The sequence below is a fragment of the Schistocerca nitens genome, chromosome 2, assembly GCF_023898315.1.
Source record: "Schistocerca nitens isolate TAMUIC-IGC-003100 chromosome 2, iqSchNite1.1, whole genome shotgun sequence".
NCBI lineage: Eukaryota > Metazoa > Arthropoda > Insecta > Orthoptera > Acrididae > Schistocerca > Schistocerca nitens.
The window spans coordinates 974,759,700-974,778,319 of record NC_064615.1 but is presented as its reverse complement, the minus strand read 5'-3'; positions in this window follow the sequence as shown (position 1 = coordinate 974,778,319).

Sequence of the window (18,620 nt, the reverse complement as noted above, 5' to 3'; positions counted from 1 at the left end):
CCGCGGTTCCGGACTGCAGCGCCAGAACCGCAAGACCACCGCGGCCGGCCATATAATGGCAGTTGATTTTGCGCAACTGCTCTATTAGCATCCAAAAGGAAGTGGCTTTCAAATGGGAACTGCAAACGTTTGATAAAAAGGCAACAAGTCAGCCATAGTATATCGAAAGGCTGTAACAATGGAAAATTGTACTGAACTGCAGGAGGATCTGCAACGAATTGACGCATGGTGCAAGGAACGGCAATTGAATCTCAATGTAGACAAGTGTAACGTGCTGCGAATACATAGAAAGATCCTTTATCATTTAGCTACAATACAGCAGGTCAGCAACTGGAAGCAGTCGATTCCATAAATTATCTGGGAGTAGGCATTAGGAGTGATTTAAAATGGAATGATCATATAAAGCTGATCGTCGGTAAAACAGACGCCAGACTGAGATTCATTGGAAGAATCCTAAGGAAATGCAGTCCGTAAACAAAGGAAGTAGGTTACAGTACACTTGTCCGCCCACAGCTTGAATATCGCTCACCAGTGTGGGATCCGCACCAGATAGGGTTGATAGAAGAGATAGAGAAGATCCAACGGAGAGCAGCGCGCTTCGTTACAGGATCATTTAGTAATCGCGAAAGCGTTACGAAGATAAACTCCAGCAGGAGAGAGGCTCAGTAGCTCGGTACGGGCTTTTGTTGAAGTTTCGAGAACATACCTTCACCGAGGAGTCAAGCAGTATATTGGTCCCCCTTACATATATCTCGCGAAGAGACCATGAGGATAAAATCAGAGAGATTAGAGCCCATACCGACAGTCTTTCTTTCCACGAACAATAAGAGACTGGAATAGAAGGGAGAACCGATAGAGACACTCAAAGTACCTTCCGCCACACACCGTCAGGTGGCTTGCGGAGTATGGATGTAGATGTAGTTGTAGAATCCTCAACCGGAAAACACGTCTGGTGCGTCGTATACGGCATTAGCGACAATACGTCTGTCATATGATAGGAATCTCTTATCGACGCACTTAATTTGCACGACTGGTAAGTGAGTGAATGGAATGTGATCACTCCCATAAGCTGCAACAAATGAACGCAACAGTTCCACAATCACACAGTTTTCTGTGCTGTGTCAAAAGGTATGTTTTTAACATTTTTGAAGTTGCGTTCCATTTTGGAAGTCTTGAATCTTGAATTCCTTTCTTGTAAAATAGTTCACACCCGTTTATTTGCTGTTTCCATTTCCGGGAAAAGATGCAGGCTCGCACTATCATTCCACATTGCACCTCCGATCGATCTACGTCACGTGATATCTGAAGGATGTTTGTCAAATCTTTTATAAATTGATAAATACGCACCTTGAATGCGTATTATTTTCTTGAAATTGTTTATTGTGCCATCGCCTAACTAGACATTCAAAATGGAGCTTAATAGCGTCGCACAACAATAGCTAAATCTCTCCAACATAAAACACGTCCGATCTCTGTAATCGCTTCACACCGTGTCCTCAAATATACGTCTTTGGTTACTTACTCCAGAGAGACGCGTCCGTAGCACGGAACGTCCATTTCTCGCAGCAGTTTATACTACTCTCGGCATTAATAATTAGCCGCACCTATAATTTGTTGGGATGAAAAACTGTTAATTACTTTTCATTCAAAAATTCGTGAATAATGTAGACTATATGCGGTATGGTGTCTCGCCTGTTCTCACTGTTGATCACGCTTACTTGCGACGGTAACGTATTCTTACCACATGATTCATATTCTATAACGAATGTATAGCATGAAAACTGCCAAGACTACGGAAATAAAGGGGACAGTTAATCATGGGATAAATAATAATGGCATAATTGAACTTTGAAAACGGCTCGCTCGCATGGCAGTTCAACACTATGACCACTTATCCACGACGTTGTTAACGCCTTCTTCGACTCTTTATCGCACTTCTTGTTCTTGAACCGTTCATTGTTTCTATTTTGCTTTTTTTCACAGTTCAGGATACCTTCTTCCTGTTTTCGTGCTTGATCTGTGTTCAGTTTCTGACGAGCTTACTGCTAAATCTGAGGGTGGTGCGATGGGGAGTTTCCCTTTTAAGTGTTGCACGGAAGATGCAACGTCTCGTAGCCGAAGCGAGGCGTGGAGGATGGCTGGCAGGTGCTGCGTCACTGGCGCACGATGTGTGGCGTGGCGCCCCCATTCGGCCAAGAGCAGTCGGCCAAGGCCGTGGCACGCCCTGCTCGCGCCGTCTTCCTGTTCTCAGCCACCTCTCTCCTGCCCATCGAAGACTACAACCCGCAAACTGTCGTCTTTGACACTCAACCTGCTAAACTCACAAGTCAAAATTTTTCTTCGTGTCCTCTACGATGGTTCCCCAGAATCTTACACCCTGCCAACAGTATGTAATGATCAAACATAAAGGTCACAACGGAGGGACGTAGTTTCAAAGAATCAGTATTGGGTCTGTTAGTTTTCTCATTATGCTGTCTCGATTATTCTCTCCCCATTCAGATGTCACTTTCCAAGATGCTACTCCAGGCGGATGTAAAATGAATGTGCGCAGCGGAGAATAATAAACGCCAGAATGAAGATTGTGACCTGCCTGACTACCCCCTACAGATTCTCCCGAACGCCGAGCAACCATATTTTGGTCTTTTGTCGTCCAGCGCGGAAAGTTTGCGAGGAAAAACCTATACTCGTGCAGTGGTACACTTCTGAGAAAAAATCCTTGAAAATAACCCAGCCTGTGTGGTTTCCGAGGCGACGCTTCCTCGTTCTTCTCAGCTGCGGCCAAGATTTTCGTAGTTTCCGAAGTATAATCCTTCCCGTGCGGCTACAACACCAGCCGGTCGCGACTCTATTGTGCCCCAGTGCTCAGCTGTCCCAACGTCCGTCTTGCTACTTCCTGTGTTTAAGCAGGACCGACACACCTGTGTGGGCCTTCCACCCAGGGCCTAAGTTCCGCCTGCCGTTTCATTTCCACTGTCGTTCCAACCTCTGCTAGTATGATAATAAAGACACACCGTCACTTTTCATGCAATAAGCGTTAACAATTATGTACAAGGCGTACATGACAATGTCATTCTCCTTTATATATTCATAAAAATGTTCAAATGTGTGTGATGTCTTATGGGACTTGACTGCTAAGGTCATCAGTCCCTAAGCTTACACACTACCTAACCTAAATTATCGTAAGGACAAACACACACACACACCCATGCCCGAAGGAGCACTCGAACCTCCGCCAGAACCAGCCGCACAGTTATATATTCATATACGATGTACAATCTATCACATGATACCTAATTGTGTTTGTAGGTCACGGCAAAATATGTGGATGGTTGCTAGCAAGGTGCGAAATTATAGCCGCCATACAACTTATTTGCTCATGAGCTTCTGTTATTCCTAAACGCAAATCCAACAAATCTGTGCACAGCCATCTAGCACGTAAATGCTGACTTCCATGTCTTATTAGTTGGGTGCAGAACATAAGTCTTAAATTTAACCCATCTAAAACGTAACAAAAGTCGCTCACAAAAGACTTATCATCTTATTATCTTTCAGCACGGCACGTTGTAACGTCGCTGTACACAGTCGTGTGACACCGTTAGTTCACTCTACGGCCGGTTCTACGATTCGCTTTGTCTAATAAGGCCTGTTATTGTTGTTGTCATCTTCAGTCCGAGGTCTGGCCTAATACAGTTCTCCACGCTAATCTAACCTGTGCAGGCTTCTTCACCTCCCAGTAACTACTGCAGTCCACATCCATTTGAACCTTCTTACTGTATTCATCTCTTGGTCTCACTCTGCAGTTTTTACCATCCACTCTTCCCTGCAGTATTAAATTAACGATTCCTTTATGTCTCAGAATATGTCCTATCAACGAATCCCTTCCTTTAATCCAGTTGTGCCATAAATTTATTTCATCCAGAATTCTCTTAACTAACTTTCCGTTAGTTACATTATCTAGCCATCTAACCTTCACCATTTTTCTGTAGCGCCACATTTCGAAATCTTCTACTTTCTTCTTGTTCAAACTGTTTGTTGTCCACGTGTCACTTCCATACAAGGCTAAACTTCAGACAAATATCTTCAGAAGAGACTTCATAAAACTTAAATCTATATTAGATATCAACAAATTTCTCTTCTTCAGGAATGCTTTTCTTGCCACTGCCAGTCTACAATTTATATCCTCTCTACTTCTGCCGCCATCGGTTATTTTTCTGCCCAAATACGAAAATTCATCTGCTATTTTTAGTGTCATTTCCTAATCTAATTCCTTCAAAATGGTTCAAATGGCTCTGAGCACTATGGGACTTAACATCTGACGTCATCAGTCCCATAGAACTTAGAACTATTTAAACCTAACTAACCTAAGAACATTACACACATCCATGCCCGAGGCAGGATTCGAACCTGCGACCGTAGCGGGCGCGCAGCTCCAGACTGAAGCGCCTAGAACCGCTCGGCCACACCGGCTGACTCTCATTCCTTCAGCATCGCCTCATTTAAATCGACTACGTTGCATTACTCTTTTTTTTACAAATCTTCAACATAGTGCAGCGCTTCAGCAACCGTGAATTGTTCAGAAATTAAGAAATTCAGCCTTCAGTTGCAAGGTAAACTTTTATTAGTTTACCTAGGTTTCGATGCCAATAATGGTATCTTCTTCAGAACAAAAATTTAATTATTTTGAGGGCCAAACGTTGGCCATGTCACAGAATAAAATTAAAACAGAATAAAGACGCATATTCATAAGATTATGTCTGTCAAAACTAAAAACATTAAGACAAACGTAGACGGAGCTACGCCGGCCAGGAATAAGAGTCACACGTAATGTTGATGTAAATCTTACAACATTTGATTAAAGACATTATCCATTCCATCCTTACGAAGACTGCAGTGCCAATGATGAATCATTGGGAATGTATGAAATTTGATCCGTACGTTATCTGGAGCAATACTAACATCCGATGAAATGTACAGGAAACTGCAGTATCAAAAATCGATATTTGATTAAGGATTGGTCTGACTGCAAGTTCAATTCAGACGATTGCTTGGTGAGCGTAACGAGGACGTTGCCACACGAATGGCCTGGTGGACAGGTTCTGCAGCTCAGTGAGGTAGTTCACAGACGGCGCAGTAGTGTGTTCAATACTTGACATCGCTAGAAACGTGTTACGAAAGAAAAATAGATTAGCAGATAATCAGCACCTTACCCAAAGATTCTAAGCTAACTGCAAACATAAACAAAAGTTTACTGAATTCTTCGTCGATGCCTCACAGAATGTGACAACAATACATATCCATACTTCCATACCCATATTATAAATGCGAAAGTAGCTGTGTCTATTAGGCTTTCGCGACTAAACCACTGAAACGATTTTGATAAGGTTTGTTATGGGGAGAGCTTGAACACTGTGGAACAACCTAGGCTACTTTGGAAAGCATGAAGTACAACTTATTTATTGATTCGAAGGATACAATGCGAAATGTGGAACGATACTCTCTCTTTGAAAATGCTATTTACTCTTTGACTTTTGAATTTTAACACATTAATGCTTTCATTGTCTGTAATACGATTCAACGTAATAAACACACCGTTTATAAAATCGTCTACGAGTTTAATCCATATTTCCATACTAATATCGGTTACAAACCCGTCATATTTTAGCCGCTGAGCGTCATACGTCTCTTATAGTTTCTCTGATGCCTTCGAAAGTGCGTTAACAGCTCGTGGTCATGCAATTAGCGCTGATGTTATGCGATCATGGGTTCTTGGGTTCAACTTCTAGCCGAGTTCGTTTTTTTCTGCTTGCGTCTGGATATATGCGTTGTCCTCAGCATTATTTTATCATCATCGACGTGCAAGTCACGGACGTGGTGTCAAACAAAAAGACTTGCACCGAGCTCCCGAACATCCCAACCGAGGTCTCCCGGCCAATAAAGTCATTTGCACACTTCATTTCATTTTACTGCTACGCGAGCGCAGCCTTTGGTAATAGCTAGAAAACAATGCTTATACAATCCTCAATGAATTTAATCCACGCCACTCCATACTTCGATACTAATATTATAAATGCGAAAGCAGCTGTTACGTTTCCACGACTAATATTCTCAACTGATCGATATCCATGAAATTTGACGTGATGTAGCTCGGACCCTGGTGAAGAAGGTAGGCTACTTTGCAAAGTGTGTAATACAAGATATTTACTGGAATGAAGAATACTACGCAAAATAAGGAAAAATATTTAATATTTGAAAAAGCTATGTACTCTTTCACTTTTGAACTTTACCCTATTTGTTAAATGCTTTTATTGGCCTGTTCTGCCAATATGATTCAACATAATCAGTACAATGCTTATTCAGTCCTCAATCTGTTTCATCCATCATAATAATACCATTATTTTTAGTTGCAAAAGTAACTCACACTGTTATGTTTTCAGGACTCTACCGCTGAACCGATTCATATGGTATTTGGTATGGATATAGCTTGAACCTCGAGGAAGAGCATAGGCTACTTTAGAAAGTAGTATGCTTTTGAGTATTATTAACATTTTTAAATGTCCACCAGGTTACCTTCCATTCAGAAGGCTGTTGCACGCAGCTACTGTTATATTGACTTGTATATTTCAGCTATCAGTCGTCCTTTTTAAACTTTATCGGCAGATCTAAATTTCAGCTAGAAACTAGCCATTCTCAATGCACTATCATTTTTTATCAATGTATGTAATGCCTGTTGGTCGGGCATTGAATACTACTGTTGGTGGAAGTCACCAGCGTCTGAAATTTTTTAAATATAGTGAGTGGCATACAGACGACACTAGCGCTATAGTAGGCGACTCTTAGTGTCGTAGATTATTCAATGACAGTGCAAATCCAATGTTAGTGTGCGCGTGGTTTATGATACTGAGTTTCTACACCACCTGGGGTAGCTGGAGAGTTTCGGTGGAAATATAACAATAAAATCGGTCGATAAGCTCGAGAATCATATTTAAACCTATTATGACGAGCCTTGCAAGCGTAAGTCTGATTTCACGCCTATTTTTAAGGGCACTCAAGTTGCGAAAGTTACTCGAATCAAACAAAGTTCAGAGCAATCTCTTGTCCGCCGACTATTGGATGCAGAACGTCTTGCGGCGTTAAGAGCTACAGAGACATTATAACCGTCACAAGCCCGTCGCATTTTCGACGCTGAACGTCATGCGTCTCTTGCAGCTTCCAAGACGTTTGAAGACTCACAGTGAGGCTGCACGACAAACAGAGAGTCGTACCTTACTTGTGAAACGTTGGAGCCTTTTGGTGAGGCTGCATTTGATTATGATCTATTAACTGACTATGTTATTTATGATTAACATCATAGGGGAATGGATAAAAAATGTAAGCACCATAACGTATTAAAATTTAAGGGATAAACGTTTGGATGTGTTCCTCTGGTGTCAAAACCTTACATACAGCCAGAGAAACCTAAACTCTACTTCTGCACGAATGTAATGAAGCAAGGTATTTTTTTAAATATAGTTAGAAAATATAATGCTTGCTTTCAGTTTCGACATAAAGCAAAATAACAGATACAATTTACCATATACCTACGTACTGGCACTACGTAAATTTTTGTACATACGTTTCTTCAGCACTATGTAACATGTATCTCGTAAAGTTACTAACTTACTTACGAATCGTCACTCATCATAACAAAACTATTGATATGCAAGTGGATAACACCTATTACTAAATAGAAAACACTTTCATGATGCTCTGCGAGAGTTATTTATTATATCACGAACCGTCTTTCGATTTCTTAGGAAATCGTCAGATGACAACTGAAAGTTGAAATCAGAGATAAAATGATGTGTCATTTACACAGATGTTACTGATACAAATACAGAAGACAAGTGAAATGACGAGGTACACGCCGGTCGGAGTGGCCGTGCGGTTCTAGGCGCTACAGACTGGAGCCGAGCGACCGCTACGTTCGCAGGTTCGAATCCTGCCTCGGGCATGGATGTTTGTGATGTCCTTAGGTTTAATTAGTTCTAAGTTCTAGACGACTGATGACCTCCGAAGTTAAGTCGCATAGTGCTCAGAGCCATTTGAACCATTTTTTGATGAGGTACATAGTGTCAACGAAGGAAATAAGTACTTTCTCCTATTGCATAGAAACAGTAGTGTAAGGTTTAACAAAAAAATAAAATAATTATATTGTCAAGAAATTCATAACATTTAACTCAAGACAAAAAGTTAAATTGAATTAACTGTTGTACACTAACATTTGTAAGAGTGAAAATTAATTTAAGAGGGGAGAACAAGAAGACATTGTTTGATCATTTGAAACTGTGTCATATATTTATCTTATATGCGTATACTGGACATACTTGTCTCTGGAGGTTAACGGAGATCGTTATTCGTAAATAATAGACTTAGTCTCCGTCTTTCGATCGCCGTTTTTATTATTTCATTACTTCAAACTGACCGGTTTCGAGCTGTGTCGCCCATCTTCAGATCATTTTCCGTTGTTAAGGCGAACCAGTTTCAACTGAATTAACAGTAAATGACAGTAAACTGATAGCTACATTAAGACTGGTTTCTCTGTAACTGCGAAAAATGATGTGAAGATGGGCGACACTTCCCGAAACCGATGAGTTTGAAATAACAAAAACGGCTATTTAGAGAATAAGTCTGTTTTATGTGTAATACGTTTATTCATTTCAAGTATATCCATTAGTGACATCTTTCGGCTTTTTTAAGTATGTAAAACGTCACAATCTACATCATGTGGGTGGCTTTTGATTAAAAGATGTTCTACAAACGTTGAATCTACCTTAGGCAGTGTGTTTTGTGATATTATTGGATTTCAGACATTTTATGTATGAGAAAAGGACAGCCGTCGAGCTGTAGTTTGTAATGATACTAAGCATGACAACGCGAGAGTAAAGAAACGAAATCTGTTTATAACGTGCGCCTATACAAAGACGCGCGGCCAGCGTTTAAAAGGTACTTTTAAACACTATGACTCACTGGGCGCAGATATTTAAAATCATTGCCGCAGCGCTTGATAGCAAGAAGCTGCGAAACAGAAGAAAGAACAATTTATCATTTGTTAGGAAGATTCTAGAGTCTTTATAGTTAGTTGTACTTCTGGTCGCCGATATGTTAACATGTACTTCATTACTTTTGATGTTTGGTCGCCGACTTGTTAAGACGTGTTGTGTAGCACCGCTACAAGTTATATTTATTTTAGTGTGAAAAACCACGTTATCACCAAGAAAAACAAAAACGCTTTTGTAAAATTTGTGACGATAAAAAATACTTACGCGCACGCCAGGACATTTAATTTTTACAAAATATCACATATACAAAAGCAGCGATTGTTGGACTTATAGTTTAACGCCTTTGTTCTTTGAGAATATATTGATGCTTCACTGTACAGAAACTCTATGCTTATTCTTTTCTTTAAATTAACCACAAATAATGTATTTGTTTCAATGAACTTTGTTACAGGTTCGCTCTTTATCGCGGTGTCTCGATTGTATTTGGGAGACCATTAATGTGTTCAATCTCCGATCTGACAACCTGTTTTACAAAATTTCACTATTTTGCATTCATTTCCAATTTTCTTTATTATTCAAATAGGTCCCTTAGGTAATTTGAATGAAGAGTCTGATTGCGTGAAAGCAATCCGGGTTAAGAGGTCATTTGAGAAACTATTTTCGCGCAATCAATCTGTACGTCTCCTGAACACAATCGAGAACCGACGCATCAGCGATCATTCATTAATTTTTCTCTCTTTCCAAGTCGTACCAAAAAACGGGCAAGGAGAACTGCCGTGAGTACGTAATCTAGTGTTAAAGGTTGCATTCTTTATCTTGTCGGCAAACATTGCCATAAATTATCATCATCAATGTTATATTTGGTTAAATACGAAAAGCAAAAACCTTTTAACGCTAGAGTTTGCAGGTAACTTCTATGCACATCAGCCTATGCCATGACATTATACACTTAAGAGAAAAATCGCATCGCCAAGAAAGGGTTGTGCGACATAAACGAAGGGTGGTAGGCGTGTTTCTACATCTGAAGTTTGTTTTAAATACACGCTGTAATAGTCGTGAGCGTTAGTTACCTTCGAGATTGGACGTGGTGAGTTGATGTTAGCTGAGAATGGCTTTAAGACGAGAAAGACGCTATTATCTACACCTCTCCCTGAGTTTGAACGAGGTCGCGTATTAGGGCTACGAGAAGCTGGATGTTCCTTCTGTGATATTGCAGAAATACTTGCCAGGTTGGCAGCGGTGGTCACGAGAGTGTACGGACGCAAGAAGACCGGGCTCCGGACGATCTCGTGGCACTACCAAGAGAGAAGACCATCGTGTTTGGCGTACGGCTTTGCCGCATCCTACTGCATCTGCAGCAGCAATCTGAGCAGCAGTTGGCACCACAGTGACATTACAACTCTTACAAATCGGTTACTTCAAGGACGCCCCGTAATGTGCATTCCACCGACCCTAAACCATTTGTGAATTCAGTGGTGACAAGCGAGAGTTTATTGGAGGGCAGGGTGGAAGTCTGTTGTGCCTTCTGATGAAAGCTGGTTCTGTCTCCGTGTAGTGATGGGTGTGTGTTGGTTAGGAGGGGGCCAGCTGAGGGCCTGCAACGACCCTGTCTGCCTGATAAGACACACCGGACATATGCCTGGAGTTGTGGTCTGGGGTGCGATTTCGTATGACAGCAGGAACACGCACCCTGACTGCAAAATTGTACGTTGTAACCTCCCCACAAAAATTATGTTAAATGAATAATGTGAAATGGAGCCAAGCGTAAACTCCCCACAGAATTAAAAGGAATGGTAATTTACCATAAACCCACAATAACATTAATTAAATAATGAACCATGAACGAAATGTAACCTCCTAACAGAAACAATAATATCTGGTAAATTTTATAAGGACAGCAGCGCTGACCTTCGGCCCTGTATTCTGAATGGAAAAGCAAAAATTCTTACCTCAATAAAAAGTGCAATTATATCTGCTCTTAATTATACATTCTTCGACACAGCTTCGTGCAATGCTGGCCTATATATTTTTTTGGATTCTTGGAAGCAATGATAATGCACTGGAAAAATTCTTTAAATTGAAATGAATACTTTTCTTTAAAAGAGTTACTTTATAAAAAATTGTTATTGGGGCAATTTTTTTTGAACAAATTAATTACAATTAACATACATTATTAAATATGCGCAAAGCTGCTTCTTTACCTTCTACAACAATACTCATCCTCCAGAGTCCTGACCAGAGTCGCGAGCAGAGCACACAGCCGACGCATGCTGAGTCCTGCAGACTGCTACTGTCCACTCGCTACTAAAGCCAACCGACTACTACTGTATCCGACTGACTACTACTGTCGACTCGCGCAGACTAGCGCAGACTCGCGACAAGCAACAACTTACAATAAACTACTCTCTGGTCAGAGATTCTGTCATGCCTCGCCCATCGCCGGCGAAGCATACACCTTACAACGTCAGCAAGGTGATTCGATATGTTATGCTGCCATTCATGAACATCATTCCAGTGTGAGACGTGGTGGTCAAGGAAGGCAGGATTCGGTTACGACTGTGGACGGGGCCGTAATCAGTTACTGTTGGTTGGCTTTTCTTTTAATCACACACAATTTACTTAAATCAACAACAAATTAAAATAGTTTCAATAATTTAAGAATTGTTTCACAGCTGAAGGGCTTAATGGTAATAAATTAAGAATTGATTAAACGTGCTGCAACTTAGAATTACAGTTATTGACATATAAAAGACAAGTGACCAAGGTCTTAAGCCTCGCTGCAAAAATACAATTGCCAAATTAAAATTTTAAGACAAATAACGACACTCACGGCTGAATGCCTTAATGGCAATAAATTAAGAATTGTTTAACTAGTTGCATCTCACAAACTACAGTTATTAAAATATCGAAAACAAATCACCAAGGTCTTAAAGGTCAACTGCTACAATACAATTGCCACACTAGAATTTTAAGACAAGTAGCGACAGTCACGGCTGAAGGCCTTTAACGGCAAGGATGGCAATTATTAAAAAAATTTAACAAACATACTGTCAACAGCAAGGCAATAGCAAAATATAATTTAAAAGACAGGCAACTGATCACCAAATAGGTGAGACAAAATGATAGTAAACTTGGCAGCACAACCGTTTAAACTTGCTGTAACGCCAAGAATGGTAATTATATTAAAAAAATTCAAAAACATACAATAAAACAGCAAATATAATAACAAGGTTAATTCAAAAGGACAAGCAACTATTCACCAAACAGGTGAGACAAATGATGGTAACTTGGTAATACAAAAATAAAATAATAACACAATAATAAAACAAAAGGCCTAGTCACAGACGGTTCTCCAGGAATCGACCTCTGAGTAGGTCAGACAAAAAACACTTTCGTGAGCGATGAGAAGGCAGCCAAGAGTTGCATTCACTTCACAAGGTGGTAAGTCAGACTAGTGGCAGTCTAACGAATGACAAATGACAATATGCTGAAGCTACCTATCCTCCGATAACCAATGCAACGATGGAACATCACGCCCAAAGCCGGCACCGGCGTTCAGCACTACGTCCTCCAGTTTAGAGCGTCCGAAAGGAGAAAGGAACCATTACTACCAGAGTAGAAGAAACATCAACCGACCTACAAATCAAGGAAACTGTCAAAACTACACGCCTTACCGGACAGCGGCGGCAAGGCGAGGAAACGTACACTGCCGTTACATACACTAACCTCCAGGGCAGGTCACTGAAACGTTAGCGGCCACCAGGCAGGAAAAATACCGCTGGCTGAACGAGTAATAACACATAGAATGCAGCAATTAGTAACAAGAAGTCGAGGAAAGCTAATTAGATCCGCTAGCCCCAAGCACTCCACCCACTGTTCTTCGTCTCGGCGACACTGCGAGCAGCAACACGAACCCAAGTCACTGGGGAATCGCGAGTTCTCACAATAGTGGAGGTTGCACTGCTAGGATTAAAATCAACTCCATCAGCTTAAGCATCTGTAAACATAATGCCATAAAATATTAGTCGATTTGTGATTGCATCATAAGGTTGTTCTCGATTAAGTACGTCAACTTACTTACCCATTTCTCGCCATTTGCGGAAAGTTTTAATTTTCTGCTTTAACATGAAGAAATCTGCGGCTGTGGCTCTTAAAATGCTGGGTAACACCAATGGGGAGGCAACTGTTAGTAGAAGAACGTTCAGAGAATGTATTCAACGCCTAAGACGGGGATTTTGATGTCGAAGATCGGCATGGCGGGGGACATAACGTTTTCGTAGCTACTGAAACAGACGAAGACAGTCACAGGACATCATTATCGAAAGCAATGAATGCGTTCGAGCCCAGAACTGAAACAAACGGCCACAATACAGCGATAGACACTTAAGGGTAATTTGGCAGCAGGTCAGTGCTCGACCCCATGTCGCAAAACCCGTCAAAATATACATGGAAACGTTGCAATGAGAAGTCCTATCCCTCCCGCCGTATTCTCCATTCGTTGCTCTCTCTGACTACCACCTTTTTCGATCGGTCACATACAGTCTGGTTGACCAGCACTTCCGATCATATGAACAAGTGCAAACTTGAATCGACTCATGGATCCCCACAAAAGACGCCCAGTTCTTCAGCCACGGGATTTGTATGATATCCAAAAGATGGGAGAAAGTAGTGGCCAGCGATGAGCGGTACTATGAACCACAATTTTTTTTGTAAGTTTTTCACAATAAACGGTGGAAGCAAAGTTGTTGACCTAGTATATCCCAAAAATTTCATTACTCTAAATTAATTATTTTTTGGTGTTGCGATTTCATAGAATCAGTTACAACGATCGAGTATCTAACTACACTCCTGGAAATGGAAAAAAGAACACATTGACACCGGTGTGTCAGACCCACCATACTTGCTCCGGACACTGCGAGAGGGCTGTACAAGCAATGATCACACGCACGGCACAGCGGACACACCAGGAACCGCGGTGTTGGCCGTCGAATGGCGCTAGCTGCGCAGCATTTGTGCACCGCCGCCGTCAGTGTCAGCCAGTTTGCCGTGGCATACGGAGCTCCATCGCAGTCTTTAACACTGGTAGCATGCCGCGACAGCGTGGACGTGAACCGTATGTGCAGTTGACGGACTTTGAGCGAGGGCGTATAGTGGGCATGCGGGAGGCCGGGTGGACGTACCGCCGAATTGCTCAACACGTGGGGCGTGAGGTCTCCACAGTACATCGATGTTGTCGCCAGTGGTCGGCGGAAGGTGCACGTGCCCGTCGACCTGGGACCGGACCGCAGCGACGCACGGATGCACGCCAAGACCGTAGGATCCTACGCAGTGCCGTAGGGGACCGCACTGCTACTTCCCAGCAAATTAGGGACACTGTTGCTCCTGGGGTATCGGCGAGGACCATTCGCAACCGTCTCCATGAAGCTGGGCTACGGTCCCGCACACCGTTAGGCCGTCTTCCGCTCACGCCCCAACATCGTGCAGCCCGCCTCCAGTGGTGTCGCGACAGGCGTGAATGGAGGGACGAATGGAGACGTGTCGTCTTCAGCGATGAGAGTCGCTTCTGCCTTGGTGCCAATGATGGTCGTATGCGTGTTTGGCGCCGTGCAGGTGAGCGCCACAATCAGGACTGCATACGACCGAGGCACACAGGGCCAACACCCGGCATCATGGTGTGGGGAGCGATCTCCTACACTGGCCGTACACCACTGGTGATCGTCGAGGGGACACTGAATAGTGCACGGTACATCCAAACCGTCATCGAACCCATCGTTCTACCATTCCTAGACCGGCAAGGGAACTTGCTGTTCCAACAGGACAATGCACGTCCGCATGTATCCCGTGCCACCCAACGTGCTCTAGAAGGTGTAAGTCAACTACCCTGGCCAGCAAGATCTCCGGATCTGTCCCCCATTGAGCATGTTTGGGACTGGATGAAGCGTCGTCTCACGCGGTCTGCACGTCCAGCACGAACGCTGGTCCAACTGAGGCGCCAGGTGGAAATGGCATGGCAAGCCGTTCCACAGGACTACATCCAGCATCTCTACGATCGTCTCCATGGGAGAATAGCAGCCTGCATTGCTGCGAAAGGTGGATATACACTGTACTAGTGCCGACATTGTGCATGCTCTGTTGCCTGTGTCTATGTGCCTGTGGTTGTGTCAGTGTGATCATGTGATGTATCTGACCCCAGGAATGTGTCAATAAAGTTTCCCCTTCCTGGGACAATGAATTCACGGTGTTCTTATTTCAATTTCCAGGAGTGTATTTTTGCTCAAAGCGATTTACGCCGAAGTATGAGACAGATTTACCAGGTGGGGAGGCTGATGCCAGAATTATATTTATTTAAGAAGAATCCTGTTCTTGTTGTCGGCTCAAAGCATCAAACGCCAGATCAGGGATAGTGATGAAGTTTTTGAGACTTGGTGTATGAAAAACGTATTATTGAGAGTTATTGTTGTTTTGATTCTTCAGTCCGAAGACTGATTTGATACAGCTCCCTACGCTAGTCTCTCCTTTAAAGGCGTCTTTTGAAACAACATCCGCTTGAACCTGCTTACTGAAGTCAAGTCTTGGTCAGCAGCTACAGATATCTCTGTTTTGCTAGGTCTGGATACAATTTAAACACTCGTATAATAACTGTCGCTTAGAGAAATGTACGACTAATGTATCTAAAAATTACATTAAACTTTAACATTGTGATATTACGAATTAATGTACAGATTTGTCGTTCCTCATTGTCTACATTGAAAAATGTTGTTCCTGTAAATAGGTCAATGCCATTTTAGTTTTCTGGATTTATTATTTTTCATTGCTTCACGAACTGCCACACAAGTTGTTCATGAAATAAATCCTTACTCATTGATGTGTGCTACTTCACGTCCTGTTACCTAGATAGCATAGCTGACCCGATTTTCAGACACTGGTGACTGTCATAGTTTTTCATATTTTGCTTCAAAGCATTTTGTTACATTGCTTTGCTTCATATCAGTGCAGTGTTTCTTCCTTGAAACTTGTATAGTTTCTAGCCCCTGCGAATGCGGTTAAGTGTGTGTACCGAGAGAAGCGTTTCTTTGCTTGCGCACGGGACGGGCATGTCTATGAGACCTTCAGGGTTACGACGAAGCAGCCCTGATCGGCATATCTGAGGAATGAGACGTTAGCACAGTTTCGGCCTTCTGTTACGTCGTCATTGATTTTGTATGTATGAGAGTCTCGTGAATTTAATACAAGCACACCAAGTACACCTGTTGAGTAAGAGGCGGTTCAGGGAAGTGATCACTGCTGACAACGCCCGAGTTTCTTTCCTGGGCGTCAACCATGGCTATAAGCTGTCAGCTTCACTAAATCCCAGAGCCAATGTGTCAACCAAAACGCCGCCATTAAAACAGAGTAAGCAGATGACATGAAAATGAAGTGGTGGATACAGGTTTCTAGGGACAAGGTCCCCATCAATACATCAAACTCAGTACGCCCAAACAGAACAGTCATCGAATGAATTTAGCTCCGCGTTGCAGAAACTGGTGTGTTCTGTTCTTTAAACTCACTTCGACAACATGCTTCTCATCGAAGTAAAAGTAAAATTAGACAGGAAAATATATTTCGTAATTGACGGTGGGAATGTATAAATTTGCGGAGGTGTTACCGAGATGGACGAACTTTCTTCTGTCTGAATTAATGAATCGTTCAGGCAGCTAACGCTGTGTAGCACCACCAGTCTATCCCACCACGTCTGCTCGTATAAACGTAAGGCGAAGCATCCTCCCACCAACCTGAACTAACACGAACCAATTCGTGTTCGAAACATCACTCGACCCGAACAATACACCCGACTTCCACCATCGGAGATACTATAATGCATTTTGTCTTCCAAATGTCAATCACTTTGAGAAGCCCGATATCCCTCATCAAATGACACTTGCTGGTCATTCTGCATCGCATCTTAATATTATATTCTACCAGAACCACACTTGTATCGCTTTCTATCGTCTGTAGTCGATACAGCGCAGGAAGATTCCTGAAAGCTCGTAGCGCTGTTGCCAGCTTTCAACTGCGGTTCTAGGCGCTACAGTCTGGAACCGCGCGACCGCTACGGTCACAGGTTCGAATCCTGCCTCGGGCATGGATGTATGTGATGTCCTTAGGTTAGTTAGGTTTAAGTAGTTCTAAGTTCTAGGGGACTGATGACCTGATAAGTTAAGTCCCATAGTGCTCAGAGCCATTTGAACCTTACAACTGCGTAGCGCTAACGGTTGCAGGCAAATACAGTACCCGTCTACAGAGCTGTGACAACACAAAGGCGTTGCCCTTAGAGTCGTTTAGAAAATCGCGGCACGTTACAGATTGCAGTAGGGTCGCGAAGCTGCGGCGCCCGCTGCAACTGTCAGGGATCAACTTACGCCTACTTAACTACAGCTACTGTTGCCTAATCTGAGCTACATTCTGCTCTGCGAAACATGTCTTCCTTGATACCTTTGCCATATCCCAATCCCAATCAGTCCTGCATTGACTCTCCACTATAAACACAACCAAATTTTAGGCGTAAAGCCGAGCCGCGTAAAAATATCTTAAAATTTCGCTTCTACAACCAACAATTTCACACGAGTTCCCATAACCCTATCTCACGTCCTTTTTTCTTTTCCACAGTCCCAATCCATCCACATTTTACCCAGAGCTGGTCGTCAAGTATACGTGACATATCATGTAGATGCACAATTCCGTGGGCCGGCCGGTGTGGCCGAGCGGTTCAAGGCGCTTCAGTTTGGAACCGCGCAACCGCTATGGTCGCAGGTTCGAATCCTGCCGCGGGCATGGATGTGTGTGACGTCCTTAGGTTAGTTAGGTTTGATTAGTTCTAAGTTCTAGGGGACTGACGACCTCAGATGTTGAGTGCCATAGTGCTCAGAGCCATTTGAACTATAATTTCGTAGCGTTATTGTTTTGGTTGCTCATATTCCAGTTACTACGGGTTTATACACTACTGGCCATTAAAATTGCTACAGAACGAAGATGACGTGCTACAGACGCCAAATTTAACCGACAGGAAGAAGCGGTTGGGATATGCAAATGATTAGCTTTTCAGAGAATTCACACAAGGATGGCGCCGGTGGCGACACCTACAACGTGCTGACATACACAAACAGCAGTTGACCGGTGTTGCCTGGTGAAACGGTGTTGTGATGCCTCGTGCAAGGAGGAGAAATTGGTACCATCACGTTTCCGACTTTGATAAAGGTCGGATTGTAGCCTATCGCGATTGCGGTTTATCGTATCGCGACATTGCTGTTCGCGTTGGTCGAGATCCAATGACTGTTAGCAGAATATGGAATCGGTGGGTCCAGGAGGGTAATACGGAACTCCGTGCTGGATCCCAACGGCCTCGTATCACTAGCAGTCGAGAAGACAGGCATCTTATCCGCAAGGCTGTAAAGGATCCTGCAGCCACGTCTCGATCCCTGAGTCAACGAATGGGGACGTTTGCAAGACAACAACCATCTGCACGAACAGTTGGACGACGTTTGCAGCAGCATGGACTATCAGCTCGGACACCTTGGCTGCGGTTACCCTTGACGCTGCATCACA